This window comes from Camelus dromedarius, chromosome 15 (genome assembly GCF_036321535.1).
Source record: "Camelus dromedarius isolate mCamDro1 chromosome 15, mCamDro1.pat, whole genome shotgun sequence".
Taxonomy (NCBI): Eukaryota; Metazoa; Chordata; class Mammalia; order Artiodactyla; family Camelidae; genus Camelus; species Camelus dromedarius.
Genome location: NC_087450.1, coordinates 20,603,715 through 20,620,048, shown reverse-complemented (window position 1 = coordinate 20,620,048; position 16,334 = coordinate 20,603,715).

The window sequence follows — 16,334 nt, the reverse complement described above, 5'->3', positions numbered from 1 at the left end:
TTGGGCTCAGGTACTCTATTTTAATCAGATAGGTGACTATAAGAAACACAAGTAAGAGAGGAAAGAAAATGAGACCAGGGATTGAGAACAGCCAGGAAGTGAACTGGTCATCGTGGTGGACAATGAGGCCCTGTCTCCTGGGGACCTTCTTAGGTTCCATGTGTGATGCACCTCAGAATTGTCCCATCAAAGGATGGAGAAGCTGGGGTATGTATCCACTAACTCTTGTCCCTTACTGGTTAAAGACTGACCCTGGGGTCGGGGTATTAAGACCCCTATACTTCTGAGCTGCCTTGCGTGTGGGCAGAGCAAGCTACTGCATAGAAGGAGAAAAATCCCTCAGGCAGAGAAACTGAGAAAGCTTGAGGTGGGAAGATGTCAGTGGGCATGAGACATGTCCGCTGCACCCACTGGTGGCCTCAGGGGTGGGATCAGGAAGTGGGTGGGGCACCAACAGCACCTGCCATACTTATCTTCTCCATCGCAGATTAAATGAGACAATGTATAAAACCCTTGGCTCTGTGGTACACGGGCACATATGTAAGGAAAGGCATCTAGTATCATTGTAACTATTACTACTATTAGCTTTAGGATTCACATCATCCTTCATAGGTTCTCCTTACCAAACTGGAAACACACATGTCTCCCTTCTACCTAGACTAATACTGAAAGTTCCCCGGGACTAGCATCTGGTCAGGCCAAGGTGTAAGTGAACAGATAGATCATTGGGGACACCGCCCTATGGGACTACCTGAGGACGGTCAGCCGAGCGCAGCACACACTCTCCACAGAGCCTGGAGCCTGGCTGAGAATCCACCCTGCCTGCTTTGTGAAGGCATCCTAACCTGGGCAGCAGCCTTTACTAAATTCCCTTGCCATCTCTTGGCACTTACGTTCTCAAATGCCCACAGCATTCTCAATTTTTCTTCCACTGTTCAATTTCCACGACTAGAACACTGCAGCCAAACAATGCAGAAATCTGATCCAGCAGATGCCGTCAGGATTCACACAGAACTCGTGGGCATTAAACACACACTAAACCCGTGGCTGGATCATGGACAATGACCGTGGTTATCCAAATGACCTTCATTTAGGAAGAATAGAACCTGGAATAGGCATTAGTCAATGGGGAGCCAATTCTCCTACTTCATAGATGAGAAAAATTGACACCAATAAAAGTGATTTACCCAGGATCACTTACATAGTCCTACTTTTTTGCTCATTCATTCATTCATTCATTCAGTAGACATTAACTGTGTACCTACTATATGCCAGGGGCTCTTCTGGGTGCTAGGAACGGAACAAGATAGACAAGTCCCCCCCTTGTTGTGCCCACATTCTCCTGGGGAAGACAGACAGTAAACAAATAAAGAGTCCACTGCAGATAATCTGTGCTATGAAGAAACTAAGGTGATTGAAAGTGATGGCATGAGAGGGAGCCCTATTTTGATAGAGTTGTCAGGAAGAGCTTGTTTAGAATGGGCCATGTAAAGATCTGGAGGAAGAGCACCGGAGAGGAGAAAACAGCAGGTGTGAGGGCCCTGAGGCAGAAAAGCCTGGCTCTCCAGAGAAATGGCACGGGGCCAGCCTGGCCGCAGTGCGGTGGGCAGGGGCTGAGCTGCAGGGGCTGACGTCAGAGGTGGCACAGCTCACACGGGAGGTAGGCTGAGCATGATGGTTCCCACGCAGGGAGGCCGGTTCACGTCCTGGTGCACAGAGGAGAGATCCTCATCTGACTACTCCTATTTGTCTCTGGGAAATAAGAAGTGAGATCCTCCACACAAAGGAGGGAGGAGCGTTGGCATTTTAAAGGGAAGGGAGGTTTGAAGTAGCATCTGGAAAGAGAAGGCAGGTAAATTCACAAAGGGAATGTGGTCAGATTGTGGAACTGAGATTTGTCTTCACAAAGGGAAAGTCAACACAGTGGTGTACTTTCTCCAGCCACGTTTAGCTGCTTGGGCATGGGTCCAGGGTAGGCAGAGAGTTGGGGCTTTGACAGGACAATTCAATGGAGAAGGAGCAGGTAAGAGGGCTCAGTGCACGTAAGGATGTGTGTTTTATCAGTAACCGTGAATCTCAGCCTGAGGAGGACAATGGAGAGGAGGAATAGGCAGTAGACCCCATAGACTGAAGGTTCCTTTGGGACTGAAGAGCACTGAAGAGGGGGTGCTGAAAACATAGCATACAGTGTTCAAAAAGTGAGTCTAGAAATCAAGATTTTGGGGAAGGAACAGTTATAGATGTTGATAAGGACTAGGGTGTAACCAAGGACATAGACAGCACCTATGAAAAGCCTATTAAAGGGCACCTATTAAAAAGTTAAGTAGTCTCTAGGTCAGCAAGTGGTACCAGAGGATGTTATAAAGTGGAAGACATAGCACCCACCCCACATGATTATAATATGCTCTTTCCAAGACAGGCCCATGAGCAGATAACAACGGCCAATAATGTCACACTAAGTACAACAGTTCCCCCTTATTCATGGGGAAAATGTTCAAGACCTCCAGTGAATGCCTGAAACTGCAGATTTCAGTACCAAGCCCTGAACATACTATGTTTTTTCCTATACGTACATAACTATGATAAACTTTAATTTATAAATTAGGCTCAGTAAGAGATTAGCAGCAATAACTAACAATAAAATAGAACAATTATAACAATATACTATAATAAAAGTTACATGGATTTGGTCTCTCTTTCTCTCTCTCGATATCTTGGCATATAAATTTAATGCCTCTTTCATCTTAACTAAGCACTTTACTTACACACACTGTGGCCGTCACTTTTGCAGTCTGAGGTGTAACAGCAAAATTAGCACAAATTTCTTTTTTTTACTGAATTTTAATTAACACACAATATTATATTAGTTTCAGGAGTACATCATAGTGATTCGATATTTTTATATATTATGAAATGATCACCACGATGAGTCTACTTACCATCTGTCACCATACAAAATTGTTACAATATCATTGACTAAATTCCCTATTCTGTACATTACATCCCCATGACTTATTTGTTTTATAGCTGTAAGTTTGTACCTTTTAATCCCCTTCACCCATTTTGTTTGCCCCAACACACACACCTTCCTCCCCTCTGGCAACCACCAGTTTCTTCTCTGTATCTGAGTCTGTTTCTATTTTATTTTGTTCGTTTGTTTTGTTTTTTAGTTTCCACATATAAGTAAAATCAAATGGCATTTGTCTTTGTCTGACTTACTTTACTTAGCATAATACCTTCTAGGTCCATCCATGTTGCTGCAAATAGCAAGATTTCTTTCTTTTATGGCTCAGTAATATTCCATTCTAGATATCCACCACATCTTCTGTATCCATTCATCTACTGATGGACATTTAGGTTGCTTCCATATCCTGGCTATTGTAAATAATGCTGCAATTAACTTAGAGCTACATATATCTTTTCAAATCGGTATATTTGCTTTCTTCAGATAAACACCCTAAAGTGTAATTTGTGAATCATATGGTAGTTCTATTTTTAATTTTTTGAGGAACTTCCACACTCTTTTCCTTGGTGGTGGCACCAATTTACATTCCCAACAACAGTGCATAAGAGTTCCCTTTTCTCCACATCCTTACCAACAATTGTTTCTTGTCTTTTTGATAAGAGCCTTTCTGACAGGTTTGAGGTGGTACCTCATTGCGGTTTTGATTTGTACTTCCCTGATGATTAGTGACATTGAGAATGTTTTCATGTGCCTATTTGTCATCTGCATGTCTTCTTTGGAAATTCTTTTTTCCTTTTTCACAATTTCATAAAGAAAAGATTCATTCTTACTATAGATCTTAGCAATCTCTGCACATGATTTTTTTCCTTTCCTTAAGCCAAGAACTTTCACCTATTCAGTTAAAAGAAGCACTATCTGAATTTCCAGCATCACTATTCTTGAGCTCTGGGGGCCGTTATTAAGTAAAATAAGGGTTATTTGAACACAAGCACTGTGATACCACGACAGTTGATCTGGTAACTGAGACGCTACTAAGTGACTAACGGGCAGGATTCACTGGACAAAGGGATGATTCCTGTCTTGGGCAGGACAGAGATGGAGGGTGTGAGATTTTATCATGCCACTCAGAACAGTGTGCAATTTAATAATTTTGAATTGTTTGGCTCTGAAATTTTCCATTTAATATTTTCAGACTGCAGCTGACTGTAGGCAACTAAAACTGAGGACAGCAAATCTGTGGACAAGGAGGGACTACTGTAATGTGAAATCTTAACTTTATAGAATGACTAGACTTTAGCAATAGCTTTCATGAATAGTCTCTTTGTGGTAAATATAACATTACGTCTGCTAGTTTCTTCTCCTTATTTTATAAATGAGGACATTGAGGTGCAAAATGAAGCAAAGTCACTTGCCCAAAGCCCAACAGTCAAAGTGAGGCAAAACTGCAAATTAACTATAACTTAAAAAAAAAAAAGAATCATCTAACCTCCCAAAAAATTTTTTAAAAAAATGAGGCAAAACTAAAACCACTGTTTCTGCCTTCTGATTCCTGGCCCAGCTCTCTTTCAACTAAACCACAGAGTCTGACACGGTATCATTAGATCATCATCTCTGAGGTCAGACGCTTGAGCTCAAACTAAGTTCCCTCCTTATTAGCTAAATGACCTTGAACAAATTACTTACTCTCTCTGTGCCTGAGATTTCTCCCCTCTAAAGAGGAGATAGTATAGCACCTATCTCAAAGGGTGATTTGAGAAATAAATAAGTCTTGAGAAGTGCTTAAAATCTTGCCTAGTATACAATATGTGCTCAATATTGTCAATGTCACTGTAATAGAGCGAAGAGGTTCAGGATGGATGCTAGAAGCACTGCTCTCTCCTCACTCTCAGATACACTCCCAGAAAACCAAGGCAATGCTGCCTGCCCTGCTTGCCCCCAACCCCAGTCCTGCCTCTGACAGAGGCTTCATGGACCACTGGAGACTTGAACAGGTGTTGAAGGTCGACCAGGGATTCTCAGACGTAGATTTGTGAAGGGTGCAAGGAGAGCTTGTCTTTCAGGTAACAGCACGAGCAAGAACCTGGACAGGAAGCCTGAGGGGGCACATATTCATGATACAGTGAGGAAACCAAGCATCCAAGAAAGGATGGGTCCCAGTGGCCTCAGGAATGGGGAGCACTAAGTTAGTCCAAGGATGGGAACTTTATCACACTTCTCTACTCTTTTTTCAGATGCTTCCACGGAAAATAGAAAGTAATGCTGCTTGCCCTCCCCCACCTTGTGTCCTGCTTCTCTTTTGGTGCCCTCCAGAGAGCAGAGGGTCATTCTACATAAATACTGAGCCCAAAGAATCCATCTGAAATGGTCTCCTAATGAACCAAGTCCATCAGAAGTTACAGAAGCCTCAAGGCAGTCAAGGACAGGAGCCGCTCATCTTAAGTTCAACTGACATCCATTTTAATGCCCTGTGTGTTTTCCACCCACCCCACCCCCCAGAGTGGGAGATGAAGAAAAATAGTGTGTGAAAATAATGTTGGATTTAACTTCAATAAGAATAGGAAAATTCTGAATGATAGCAGACACTCTGTACTTAACTGACCCTATTATGAGCAGCTATTGAAGAATTTTCAGGATAATGAGCTATCTCATCTTCCATATAACAAGCTGTGGGCGGACTGCTCAGACATTACAGTCTAAGGAAAAAACCCACACATATCAATGGCCCCCATAACAACAACAAAAAAATCACACTGAGATGTGGCTACTTCCTGAGCCAGGCTCTCCACCACCGGGGGTCTCGGGTTTCATGAAGGCACAGCTAGGGTAGGTGTCTGTCCCACCAGCCACACCCTCCCAGGCCTGCCCTCCCTGGAGCTGAGCTTCCAAAGTTTGCCACCTAGGTAAAATTTGTCTTCAACAACCCCACCCTTTCTCGTAATCTCTACACCACCAGCATATAACCCACCCAAACAACATCCTCCCCAGAACTGAGCCCCAAATGGCCATCTCTGATGTAGTATTTATTTATGTATTCATGGAAAATCACTTACGGAGCATCTTTTAGGTGTTCAGCATTGAAAAAGACAAGTATACTCCCTGCCCTCCCAAAGCTGGTGTAGAAGACAGATGTTAAACTCACAATCCCAATAAAATGTGGTGGGTTCTATGGTCAGGGCAGTACAGGTTGCACTAGCAGTATCCCCAGGAGAGAGGTACTGCTGGGAGTCAGGAACAGGTCAGGGGACATCTATGCTCAAACTCCCAGTGCTTGTGGACATTTAGTACGTGCTCACACGCATGTGCGCACACACACACAGGCACTCAGAAGCACACACATCATCGTCACTGAAAATCATGAGCCCTGAATTTCAGGGCCTCATTCAGATCCTTAAGAAGAAAACTTGCTGAGCAGCTAAGTGAACAGGAAGCACCAGGATGAAGTCACTCTTTCACATCTACCAGCAATTTGCTGTGCAAACTTGTGTAAAATACTCAGTCTCTCTGAGTCTCACTCTCCTCCTCTAGGAATGAAGGAATTCAGAGAGATGACCCCTTGGACAACAACATTCTATAAATCCACAATAACTGAGGTCTTGGGTAAAGTAGTTAATATCTCTTACCCCAGCCCTTACCAAGCCCTTCTCAACCCTCAGAGCCCCTCCCAACTAGCCCTCTGTGGACAAAGTTCTCAACTTTACTTTTTAAGTGTAAAAAAGTTCATTATTCATTCTTCAGAATGTTGGGGGGCGCCTACTTTATAAGAGATTCTGCAGAAGATACAAAACAGCATGAGCCACAGGTCCTGCCCTTAAGTTGCTTACACTCAGTTGGAGGAAGATAATCTAGCTGAGTTACTACTGCACGTAGATGACAAAAAGCCTTAGGAAGCGAACCACAACTCCATGCCGGTGTGGTGTTAGGGAGCAGCGCATCCATTCTCTCGCTGTCTGATGTCTCTACACTCTGTTGAATCGATCAACTTTCAAAGAGAGCACTTTCATTGTTCAGGTGAAAGTGGAAACCTCTGTCCCCAAGTGGAAAAGGAAACAGACTCCTAGCCAGGGTTTCTCAGCTTCGGCACTACTGGTATTTTGAGCCAGATTCTTCTTTGTTGTGGGAGGTGCTCTGTGCTTTGGGGATGTTTAGCAGCATCCCTGGCGTCCACCTGACACAAGGTGTTTGTAGAACCACCACACTGCCGCCAGAAATGTCTCCAGACAGTGTCAAATGTACCCTGGAGGACAAAATCACCTCCAGTTGTTCTAGCCCAATACACAAAAACAGAAAATTTTCCAAACACAGGGATGGAAAATCTCCTAAAGACACTGAGGAGTGTCGGTTTTTGAAATGACCTTCCCCATTATACTCAAGCTGCCTCCCTCCTCCTTGCAGCAAAATATCTGAACTTCCCAGTTTTACCCTGAATTTAGAATGGGAATTGAAGGCGGGTAGGAAAGTAACATATAGAATCAAATATAGAAGTTTCTGTCAACGAGAAAATAACGTCGTCACTGTGACTTCCAAAAGTCACCCATTCGGACTGCCTGGTGACTGTGAACAGTGTCAGCCTGGCCAGAAAGGCATCGGTGACCAACCAAGTTACTCCAGCCGATTACCCCAATCCACCAGGTGACGCTCGTCAGAGGAGAAGTCATTAGGGGACAAAAGGGAGGTGGGAACACTAAGCAACTACTTTAGACACTTGTCTATTAATAAGCACTTTCACCAATGACTTAAAAAGAGTTTTAAGGGTGGCAATTTAGAAAATAAACAACCATAACCCCTAAGAATCTGTAGCAAAGCAAAAAGACAAGGTTTTTCTTCTAGAAGACTGAAGAAACTGCCCTCTTGCTACTTGCATTCCCTTTCATTTTTATTATTTCTTTCCTTTATTTTCTTTTAAATATACTATCTGAAACAATCAAATTTACAAAAAACACATATTAACTTATAAAACACAACGTAAGGAACCCTTGTGAATTCCCATCCAATTCAAAAATCAGAACATTATGATTAACCTACTTGCATATATCACTCCTCTCCTTTCTCTACCTTCCTGTCCTCCTCCAGACATAATCACAGGCCTCATTTTTACCGCTTTTTGAAAGGATGGTTTTACCACAGAGGTGTGTGAGCTAAAGTTTGTTGTGCTTGAGCTTGAGAACTAAAAAAATGGTATCATACCATGTGTGGTTTTCTGAAACTTACTGTTTTTATTCAGTGCTATTCTGTGAGATTTATCTATGTTGTAATATATATTGTACTCCATTCTATAATGGAGTGTATTTAGCCATTTTATTGATGATGGGCATTCAAGTAATTTCCATATTTTTGGTAGACTGAGAAGGACAGCTATGAAGTTTCATGACCGTGTGCAAGGGTTTTTCTAGAGATGGGTTTGCTAGATCATAGCGTGAGCAAATGTTCACCTTAGGAGAGAGTGCCAAATTATCTTCTAGAGCAGTTATACCACTAGCAATACGTAAGAGACTTAACTGACCCACATTCACTCAAACTTGGTTTTGTTTTATTTCTTAGATTTTTCTAATTTCTAATGGGAATTCATTAACCTTTAATCCTTCTCCCAAATTTATCCCCAATTTCTGAACTATCATAACTATGAAAGAAACATAGGGCTTCAATCTCTTCTTCCATTTCAAATTAATTCAACTGAGTAAGAATTCACAAAGTACATACTACATCTCTGTGCTCTGCTTCCTATTTTAAGAAATGGAAAACAGAGTTCCCAAGCCCAGGAATTGAAGAACATCACCGTGCAAAATAGAACAACTAGAGAATGACACCAAATATAGTTTCTAAGAAAAAACTAAAAGAATTCAAGAAGACACAAGCTAAAACAACAGAAACAATTTTCACATATAAACTTATTACTAACTTTTAAAAATGATTATGTGGAAGGTGTCAAGATAAAAAATTATCATATATAACAAATGGTGGGAGTATAAATTGGTTAGAATCATCCTATTGGACAATTTGATGAAATTGTTCAAAAGCGTTAAAATTTTTGAATACTCCTTGACTCAGCTTCTAGAAACTTATTCTATGAAAATAATTAAGGAAGTATAAAAACATTTAGACACAGTGAGTTGTGATATAATAACCTTGGACCAAAGACAAAAATTAAATTTACCAAATATCCAACACTGGGGAGGCTGATTAAGTGATGTTTGTGGTAGCCAAACACAAGAACACTACGAGCCAATAAGATTGACACTGCAGAAGAAGGATATTTATTGATGCAGAAAGACATCCAAAGTATGTTCTTAAAAAAAAAAAAACAGTTCTCAAAGAAATGTGACTTTAAATTTGCAAAAAGGAAAAAAAATTTGCACGAGGTATATATGCATAGAGAAAATTCTAATTTTTTTTAAATAATCAGATGCTACAAACCTTGATATTTTCTAACTTCTAGGAGAGTCAGAAAGGATACAAGTAAAATGAGAGGATTATTAGGAATGCTGTATGAAGGAGTCAGACCTTGAGGGAGTAGCTTTTTAAGAGCGAACCAAGTGCCACAGGGTTTTTATTTCCAAGAAAAGGGTAGTAATGAATGACATGAGGGTCTTCAACTGACAGAATCCCACCTTCCCATCAGTTTCAGCATCTCTGGGAGAACAGGGATCCAATCACAAAAAAGGGTGTTCATCTCTTTAACAGCCTGTGTGAGAGTCACCCAGGTCACATGCTCTCTGGCTCAAGAGCTACCTCAGCTCTTCCTGTTGGTTTCACTGCACTGCCAACTGGAACATGTGGACCAAGTCAGCTGCTCAACAACCAGCTTTCAATACATAGGCTGCCTGTTTCACGGAATTATCCAAATCGCTCTATCACATACAACAGGGCCAAAAATGCCTTCAGGGGCCATTTACTTTGAGTGTATTTGTGTTCAATAAAGGAGACTTGGTATGGATTTGTATTCTCTAGACCTATTTACTAATAAAGTGACTTTTGTCCCGACCAGTATAAATATCACCCCCAAATGTACTGTGATTTCATAAACAAAATTTGTGTTCAATAATATTGCCTGATGGCAAATGAAGCTCAGCTTGATAAGTGTGCTGAGGGTACAGGAGTGAGGCGGGTCCAGAGAGAAGGAAGGTGACTGTTCAGTTGATGGTCTCAAACTTCCTTCAGAAAGTGGCACCAAATAGTCTACATGGTACATTTTAATACCACAAAAGAATGGGGCAGAGATGTTGCATATTTACTCAAACCATATACCTCACTGAAATGAGTTTCTTTCCCACCAAAAATGTATATGGCCTTTCAATTTGGAAACCCTAAATCAATATAGACATTCCAACACCTTAGATTTCCAGAAAGAACCCTCCTCAAAGGGCATAGACTCTACACCTTAAAAGATACATGTTACATAGATGGGGGTGAGGACAGATAAACAGTTGCTTGTGCTGGAATTTTCTTCAGTAGGATATGTGCAAGCCCCCACCTCTAATGCAGAGCCCAGTGGAGCCGCCCACACACACAGGCACCCATAAAGACCAGTTAGTGAAGCCGGATTCCCATTTTCAGTGACCACTGCCTCCAAATGACCAAGAGAAGATCACCTCTGCTCCCTCGGTTAAATGAGTATTCTGTGGACATTGATTCCAACATTCCTCCAGTGGAGACAAATGTGATCAGCATCATTAATCAGAAAAACATCATCTGCATACAGCTCTACGAGGGAGGAGGCTGCTCAGTGCAGGGAGTGGAGGTTCCCCAGCATGGCAGGAAAATCTCTGCAGCCACTGTGGATATGGAGAGGCCACTGCTTTCCCAGAATTTGTCTTCTAATAGGCTCTTTTCTGCGAAGAAAAGTAACCAGTTGCACGTATCTATGAGTGACATTAATATTCACCGTGGAAGTCTCACTTGATAATAACAAGGACACTGCAAGAGTCTCTACGAACACACCAGACTTCAAATTAAAGGGTGAGTTTATTGGTGTTAGGGAAAGCATGGATCTCTTTATATTAGGACTTTGGTGAACAATAAATAAATTTCCAAGACAGGTCTCCTAGGCTGATATGCATTCAAGGTATTATCTTTGCTCTGACTGTATGTGCTTCTGGGTGAAAAAATTCTAATTGCACTCCCATTCAAAAATCAACCGTGGGAATAAGGAATCATGCTCATTTTATGCACAGCTGCCCGAAGGCCTTATCCTTAAAACAAATTACAGCACCTCCTGTGCGACACAGACTCTGAAGCTGATTCTAACCCTACAGCAAAACTCCAAAATTAAACTTTAATCTGTGATCTAAACAATTTGGTGTTTGTGATCAATCTTGGTATTTTTATAAAATGCCAAGGTAATTGTTAGAGCAGAGGAGGAAGGAGTCGTCCAATAGCACATTCTGGCAGAACCAAATGAGGCTCGTGGGGCAGGAGCTGGGAACAGAGGCTGTCCGGCTGTGCCTGTGGAGAAGCTGGGCCTCGTGACAGCCAGGGAGAAGGGAGGAGAGAAAGAGAAGACGAGAAGGAAGTCAGGATGGCAGGAAGACGGGAGGGAAGGAAGGAAGGAAGAAATCTTAGCATGTATCTTATTTACTTTCCCCTGTCAAAGACCCAGGCAGGCTGTCACTCCATTAAAGAAATCAGTTTGGCCCTATTAGCCATATTGGAAATTAAATTTGGTCACTTGAAACTGTACACTCAGAATCCAGTGGGGTGAAAGCAAATTTGACACTGTATCTCCAAAAGCAAAGGGGGCCACGGGATGAGCTGTTCCAGGGCAGGGAGAAGCCCACCTGGGAAACATGCCCAGAGAAGAGAGTTCAAAGAGCTTCCAGCCGAAGGTCTGCCTTTTCCCAACTGGTGCGGAGCCTCTGCGTCCCCCAGCAACCTACTCAGCTGCTCTGATAAGTCAGACAGAATTCACGGGAGATCGCCACACAGCTCCTGCCACGCTGTGCTGCGGCGCGGGTAATAGATACACTCCAGCACTAAATCCTAAAAGGCCCTGCTACATCTGTCAAGCATGCCCCGGAAAAGCACCCTCAGTTCAGATGTTATCACTGCTCTGCCTGCATCAGAAGATTTAGTGTCCACCCTGGAGGTTGCTTTTGCTGCACAGTTTTCAGGGGCAAAACAACAAGGGAGAAAGATGAGAGGAAAAAGGCAAATTATTCTTGCTTAAAGCAAAAGAAATAAAATGATGTGCTTGCAGACTAGTTCAGCTCCTCGCCCTGCATCCAGAAGGTCCCAAATCCCACATTAAGGAGGTACTGATGTTCTAAGCTGATTAGCTAGGACGGTTAGAGTCCCTGGACTGTGACATCGTGTAGATGATCTTCTACAGAGCGACTCTTTCCCAAGGAAAGCGAAACAACAAACCCAGCAGGGATCCATAGGCAAGAGATAGAAGATGCAAGCTTTTGATAATTAACTTTAAAACAGGTTCGAGAAAAAGCTGTTCTGATATAAAATGAACTTTTCAGAGCATTTGCTTAGGAAAAGGAAGAAAAAATTAAACCCCTACAAACAGTTGTACTTTCCACTATCCACGTTTCCAGATGCAGCTTCTGTTGTTCAAAATGTATTTTAAGCACTACTTTGGACATTTTGTTCATTATGAGCAAAGAAGACTGTTACATTTGTATGTATTTTAGAAGTGTAGAGAAAAATATATATATATATACTCTCAGTGTTTTAAGCACAGGAACTCCGCATATTAACTGCCTGTTTTCTTACTAGAGCCTATAAGGAAACCAAGAGGAAGGCAGGGGAGTCTTAACCTGACCCAGCATCTTGATTTTCTGGGAACTGCTCACACCTATAACTCACGATGAATGCCCAGGGCACCCGGCAGCTGGAGTGTCTATGGGTTTTAGAGATATGTAGACGGGCAGGTATCCAGTAGCCCTGCAGATGCAGACTCTTGTGGTACCTGCCCACTTATGGAGGTAAACAAACAAGCTGTGGGGCTGAGCTGACCTACAAGAGGACACTCATAGGAGTCTGAATCAGGAGACAAAAGCCAAGGACCCACATCAGTGAGCACCATGCTTAACAAAAAATATTAAAAACTTCTTGAAAAAAAATTGGACAGTTTTCCATAATACCACGTGATGTCTTTATGTGAACCATGTCCCTGCTCCCAAAAACAAATTCAGGAATAAAACCAAGAACTGACCATGGAGTTACAACTTCTGGACTCTGTGGATTTTCTTATTGGAAAACCAAAAGGAGCCTTGTTTTCAAAGGAACTTCCCAAAGCTTATAGTGCTAAGTTCTTTACATGAATTGTCTTATTTAATGCCCTCAGCAGTGCTGTCAGGCAGGTAATATTATTATCTTCATTTCTGAAAAGAGAAAACTGAGGCTCAGAGAGGTTAAGTAATTCACTCAAAGTCACACAGCTCACGCTTGGTCTATTACTTGAAGTCATCCACCCAGTTGTACGCATCCATTAAGCCTTTGATCAGATCTTTTTAGTCTTTGGATTAAATTGATATTTATTACCGTACTGGATGTTTGGAGTGCTTGTTGAACACTGGGAAACACATTTTGTCAAGAAGTTGGTTTCAAGAGCCCACCCAACCATGACCTGGTTTTTCCAGGAGCTGAAGGTGTCAGCAACTTTCTTTGAGGGGCTCTGACAGTCCCACACACCCTGAGAAACAGTAGTGGTAGCAATCGAAGGTAATAGCTGCTTCAAATCAATGAGGAGGTGTCACTTGCTCCTGATCTTCCTCACCCACACCATCTAGATAGACATGGTCATTGCCGGGTATGGCTCACCCCAACACTGAGCTCACAGGCATCCCTGTCAGAAGTTTGGGGTGTTTGTGATCAGAGTCCAGTTAGCCTAAGGGGAAATTAAACAATTGGCTGGCAGCTCACTGATTAGCACTTATTTTCCCAGAAAGTTGGTAGAAACCGTGGTGACTGCTGAGCCCCAGATCCCCATGGCCTCTTAGTAACTTTGTGTAAGGAAGTTCCCGTGCTTCTGTGTTTCCCCAAACAAGCTGCAGGTCCACTGACAAACATTCTGGCCTTAGGTTCTCATTTTTGTACCCTTTGGTGGCCCCATTTCTCTCTAAATCAAGTTCAGTCTGCCACATACTGTAGTCATTTACTTATCCTTCAGCTTTTTCTTAAACCCACCACTCAGAAGAGCTAAGGTGATGGTCTTGTCCCAGGATGGAAGATGGATTTGTTTCAGTATCTCTATGCTCTCACCCCACATGAACTCTGACACACGCTGCTAAAGAGCTGCAGGGCTGTGGAGGCCAGATCCCCTCCCAGCTACAACCACCTGGGCCACGCAAGACTGAACCAGGTGGTGTATGTACCCTGCTCATTCAGGTCGTGACTCTGGGAATCACAGATCTGGTGTGAATCTCACCTCTGCCACTTAGCATTTAGGCAAGTCAACTCATTCTCAATCTTAATGTTCTGATCTGTAAAATGGAATAATAAAAGCACCTATCATAGAAGGTCGCAACGAGGATTCAGTTGGATGGTATATGGAAATTACTCGGCACACAATGTCTAGCATAGAATAAGAGTTTAATAAATGGCATCTGGTATTGTTGCTGGGATTTTTATTACACTCTCTCATTACAGGCTCATTAACACTACTTCCTAAACTTTAGTCAACTGGAAGACTATAAAGAAGACTTTCAGAACTACTTTAAGGACCTAATCTGACAGTCAACAGCTAAAAATGACTATCTTCTCGACCTCAGAATTAGGCCTCTCCCTCCTGTGTATCCTTAGAACATCTGTGGGGCGTGACTCCTACGTTGCCGTCCACTGCTGTGTAACTTCTTCATGCATGGTTTTCTAATAAGACAACACGTCTTTGGATGCAAGGTACTATTTTATACTTGTGGCCATCGTCCTCAATACCTGGCACTTGGTAGTCACTCAGTAAATATCAGAAAGAAATATAAATGAAGTCCTTAACCACCTACCTTAAATGGACTTCATGATCAGTTTCTCCAAATGCAAGAATTCGCAACGTGAAAGGAAGTGGAGCGATAACTGTACTTTGCAAGTCTCGTTGACTTCTTTCAAGCTTCTTAACCTAGACATGGGCCTTATTTAGAGGAAACAGTATTTCATAAGCCACCAGTACCAGCACTCCGCACAGACCCGAGTGTATAAGTACTCCAATATATTCATGACTGAAATTTTAACCGATTTTACTCCTACGAAAGATTCAAGACTCTAGGGGCTTAAAAGATGATTCTTTCCTTTCCAGCGTCTCCACTAGGGTGGGAAAAGACATGCTGGGAAGGAATCTGCGCCTCTCTTTGGGTCTCTAGCCTTCCTGATTGCATCCACAATCAGGTAAAGAATTAGAAGTTTATTTCACTTCAGGCCTGGCCCTTAACATCAAAGTCAAAACCATGTTCGTGTTTTCTCAAAAGCAAGAAATGTCACCACTGTTTCCTTGCAATGTTTCCAAGATGGTGGGATTGTTTTTAGTTGGTTTCCAAAAGGAAAGCATGTGGTGGCAGTCCTCTTTCATTCTCACAAACAGAAGCAACCTTATACTCTAAGAAAGAAGAATGCATATGTCAGAGGGAAAATGCTGCTAATGTATTATTTCCTTAAAAATAAATCCATTCTTAAATGATCTCTGATAAAAAGACTGAGTTATATTTATGTTTTTAAACCCATTACACACTTAGGTGCATCCAACTGAATTAAAGAACATGACATGACGTGTGTTTGAAAAGGGAATTCCCTGCATAGGACCAGACTGACCCTACTTTCTCTTGTCTGGACAATAGCTTCAAACTGACAAAGAGGAAGAAGCAATTGTCAGCAGCTGGGGGCTTCCTCTCCAGCCTCCTAGACCCCAAATTGACTCCTCCAGCTTTCAAAAGCAAACAGCAACTTTCAGAAAGTGACTTATTTCATAAAAGAAACCAAAACACAATGCCCTGATTGGGCTACTCTTTCTTACAGAACGAGAGCACGTTCGCACTCCAGCAAAGCCATAGGCCCCATTTCAAGAACTTCAATTTGACTCACGGAGTAAAAGTGGACTGTGGGGAGTACACTTAAGACCCGTGGTTCAACATCAAAGGGGCAAATGTTCAAATATGTTAGAGACTCTGCACAGAGTATTATGTGTCTCCACAGATAGGCTTGGTCATACAGGTGGAAAACATTTCTTCCCATTTGTCATGTTCCAAACATTTTTGCTTTAAAGGAAAGCATGAAAATGGGGAGTTAAAAACAACGCCCGCACCTTTCCTCAATGATTTCTGCATGTTTGCTACATTTGATGCAGACGTGTGTCCTACAATGGTTGAAAAAGGACTTTGATTCTGACCTTCTCCTGTCAAAAACAGCTACTGTCAAGAATAATCTAAAACAGCTTCATAAG